The following is a 4,617-nucleotide window of genomic DNA, read 5'->3' as shown; positions in this document are numbered from 1 at the left end:
TATACCCTCTAACTGAGATATATATCAAACCATTCCCTTTTCCTCACTGGGATAGAATATACCCTCTAACTGAGATATATATTAAACCATTCCCTTTTCCTCACTGGGATAGAATATACCCTCTAACTAAGATATATATTAAACCATTCCCTTTTCAAGTTATTTTTCTCAGGAAATTTGTCATAACAATGAGTAAAGTAACTAGTTCACCATGATACCAAGAGGAATACATAAAATTGAAAAGTTGAATAAACACATAAGCAAATAAAAATACATATTTAAGTACACATTCCAGTTAACCTTACTAACAAGAAGGAAAATGACGAGACACATAATTAAGAAATTATTTAGCAGAAATCGTGTTTAATGCTCTGTAAGATGATGCCCGTGCTTATAAACATCGGAGTTTATATATTATAATAACATACATGCACCGATGTCTACAATAGAACACATGCATGCTGTTGTTCAGATTAAAAACATTGTAAATTAATGAAAGCTAGAGACTATCGAATTATCAACAAACATGATTTTACATTGATAAATCGTGATGTCATAAAATGAAATCAACCTTGCAAGTATAAGATTAAGCAAAGGAATCGAGACACAAAGGAGTAATTTCATATATATGATTTAAAAGCAAGTAAATTGGTATTTTTAGAAATCAGAATGATTCATTTCTGAAAAGGAAATGGGAGAGCAATGGATCTTGGAGAGAGGTAAGGTTGGGGAGGTGGCAAAGGTGGATTAAGGGAAACTGTAGTTGGGATGTATTCTATGAGAGAAGAATGACTTTTTGATTAGAATAAAAATAAATAAATAAAAAGAAATCAGATTGCTCATTCTAAGCAAAACTGGACGTGAACTTGAAGGAATCTTTTGACTGCTGATACCATTAGCATCTTTCATTTGTACACTGAGAACTCTGGCCTTTACATTTTGGAACATGTCCATGGATCATGAACTGTTGAAACCCTTACTCTCCTACATGTATACTGTAATTCAATTAAACGTATAAGATTAAAGTAGCTTTGAAGCTATATTCTTGTGAGTTTAACCCATGCAATTACTTTTTGCAGTTATTTTTTATTTAATTCAAAATTGATAGTATTCAAGAGACAGTATAATCTTCCTACACATGCTGTTATATTGCCTTATTGTTTTGTGAATACAAAGATTCATACTTAAGTATGATAATGAGGTATGGCATTCATGGGACTTCCTCTTCCAATATTATCCAAATAAATGGCTAGTGAGAATGATGGAAACTTTTTGAATTTTCATTGTTTTCATCTAAATAGTATTAGAAATAACTCTCTACAATACTTAAAATAAAATGTATATGAGTATATTTTATTCTTCAGATTGTTCATTATACATGTAATTTGTATCATATTTTAGAATTTACTATACAAATTTAATCCTAACTCATTATTTCATTAATAATGTTTTCTCAATTAAAAGCAAAAATAAAAATCCTTTTACAAAACTTGTCTATAGATCAGTATGTAGAATAAAACTATGTCAAATCAATACTTCTATTTTTCTGACTCTAAAGATTGTGCTTTTAAATATATACAAAGAATCAAATCTTGGGCTCTTTCAAGGTTCTTATATTGATCTTAAAATCTGCTTTAAAATATATTTTCTTCTCTGAAATCACAAAGGGGATTGTTTTTCTTTATCTTTGGTTTGCATCTTTCCTTAGATAGTCATTCCCATGTTGTGATTACTGAGGAAAGTAATAAACCTTCCTAGAAAATTATTATAGTGTAGCTCTTTTTAGACTCAGCACGGGATGCTGTTGAGCTGGCAATAGCTATATCACAACACAGATTAATACTGTATATTCTTCATAGGATCTATTCTTTCCAGTCCTGGTCAAGGAGAGGTTAGCATAGTTTCCAGAAAGATTATGACAGCTACCATTTTCATTAGGTAAAACTTTGAATCTTCTTCTTAAATGAGAATCTTCGTGAATTCATTCACCTATTAAATATTCATCAATGCCAATGATACGTTATTGTTTCCAGGATATGGGGCTACAAAAGCGAATGACACAAAGTTTCTAGTTTCCTGTCCCCTTGCCCAAAGAATTAAATTCTCGGTCTGGAAAATATTATCTAAGACATAATGAGAAATTTACATCTAAATGATTGTGCATTTTTATTAGCAAATTTAGTTCTCCAAGCCTAGTCATTATTATGGTTAATATGGGAATGTTTTGACACTAAGGTTGTTAAGAATCACTAAGAATCACATTATCAGTGAGCAGTGTCCAAAGTTTAATGACTTTATCTTGTTCTTTGTCAAAGAAGCTTTTTATGTAATTTCATTTTTTGTTTGAGAGAACTCATTAAAATTCTGATTTGCACAACCTCATGTAAGATTGATTTTAGAATGGATGCAAAGGAATCCAAACTCTGTTCACTAAAGCAAAACCGAAAATCACTTCAGTGACTTTGGTGAATGAACTCTACCACCAAGTAGAATTCTCTAAGGGAACAGCATCAGTAGGGGGAATATAAGTATTCGATGTGAATTTATTATACAGGCTTAGAGGATATCAACCTGATAGTCCAACAGTGCCTGTCTCACAGTGGAAAAGGTCAAGAATCTGGTTGTTTGTCAGTTCAAAAAGCAGGATGTCTTAGCAGTCCTTGTATGATGTGGTCCAAGGTAATTTATAGAAAGTTCTGGTTTTAGTCTACATTGGAATGCAATAGACTTTGGATCTAATATTTAATATTGACTGTAACAACAGGATAGCTGAAATTACCAGGGATAGTGGCAGCTAGCAGGCATCAAACACTTTTTCTTCTACATCCTTTATATAGGCTGCTTCTGTAATGTGTGGTCCAGATTTAGGATGGGTCTTTCTTCTTCAAGTAATCTGAATAAGAACATTTCTCAATAGTATATTCTCAATTATAAGTGGATTTTAGCCCTAATGTACAGGACCCCCATGTTACATGCCACAGACCCAAAGAATCAGGGATTAGGGGACAGGAACTTCTCTAGGACATCCCAGAGACCTGGAATGGTGGAGGCTCCATGGAGTTTCTGGACTATATCTGAGACTCCTAACAGTGGGCATAACAAACCTGAAGTGGCCACCTCCTGTGGCCAGATGGAATCTCCCTGTTGAGGAATAAGGACACCAACCCATACACAAAACTTTTGTCCTAAAATTTGGATAAATCGGAGACTAAGAAAATGGCCAGAGAACAAATGGTCCAAGTTGGAACCCATCCCGTGGGCAACCCATCCCTGACACTAATAATAATACTCTGTTATGCTTGTCAACAGAGACCTAGCCTAACTGTCCTCTGATAGGCTCTGCCAAGAAGCTGACTGAATCTGATGCAGAGACAGACCCATGGCCAAACATTGGTTGGAGCTTGTAGAGTCTTAGGGAAGAATTGGTAGAAGGATTGAAGGCTCAGAAGGGGAAGAACACCTCAAAGGACGACCAACAGAATCAACTAACCTGGCCCTATGGGGCTCTCAGAAGCTGAACCACTAAAGAGCATACATGGACTGGACATAGGCAACTGCACATATGTAGCAGATGGGCAACTTGGTCTTCAAGTTGTTCTCCACAACTGGAGAGGACGCTGTCTCTAAAGTTGTTGCCTGTCTGTGAATTCCATTCATTAAATAACGTTGCCTTCCCTCATATCAGTGGTAGAGGATGCATCTAGCCCTGCAGAGACTTGATGTGCCAGAGTCAAGGGATATAGAGGGAGGGGAGTCTCCACTCTTTCAGAGGAGGGGACACAAGGAGTGGAGGAAAGAATTGTGTGAGGGGGTACTGGTAGGGAACAGTAAGTGATCAGGATGTAAAGTGGATAAATAAATATGTAATGAGTAAATGAATGAATGAATGAATGAATGAATGAATTAATTAATTAAAGAAAGAAAGAGAGAGAAAGAGAGAGAGAAAGAAATAAAGAAGAAAGAAAGAAAGAAAGAAAGAAAGAAAGAAAGAAAGAAAGAAAGAAAGAAAGAAAGAAAGAAAGAAAGGAAGAAAGGAAGGAAGAAAGAAAAAAGAGAGCCAGAAGCTTGTGTTTTACTTGATTCCAGGTGTATTCAAGTTGGCAAACATTAGCCACCATGAGGACAAAAACCACACCTTTAAACAAAATTAAATTTGTGTACAGCAGTACAGCAGAGCTTGTGCATGGTAATTTAGGGTAAATATATTTTGGGACAATTATTTTACTTAGGTTACAATTTCTTAAGTGAACCATCTAAATATAGAATATAAATATAACTGAAGGATATAATGGTGAGGTACTTAGAGAACCATAGTTAAATACTATATATATATATTTTTCTATTTGGAAATAAATGAAAAAGGAGGCTTCTGTAAAAGTTTAGACAAATGACGCTAATACTTACATTGAAGAACTGCTTAAATTACAGAGGCAATTATTAGATGTTCAGACAGATATTACTAGAATTGAATTTCATGAAGAATGATTTACTCCCTCAAAATTACATTTTTGTAAAGACGAGCTATAAGAATGGTCTAAAATTATTGCTGGGTCCTAGAGGCCCTACTACTTTCAGTATCTACTGAAGAAACCTGGAAGATAGAGTGGAGTAGAAGAT

Source organism: Mus caroli, chromosome 5 (genome assembly GCF_900094665.2).
Source record: "Mus caroli chromosome 5, CAROLI_EIJ_v1.1, whole genome shotgun sequence".
NCBI classification, from domain to species: domain Eukaryota; kingdom Metazoa; phylum Chordata; class Mammalia; order Rodentia; family Muridae; genus Mus; species Mus caroli.
This window is presented reverse-complemented; position numbering follows the sequence as displayed.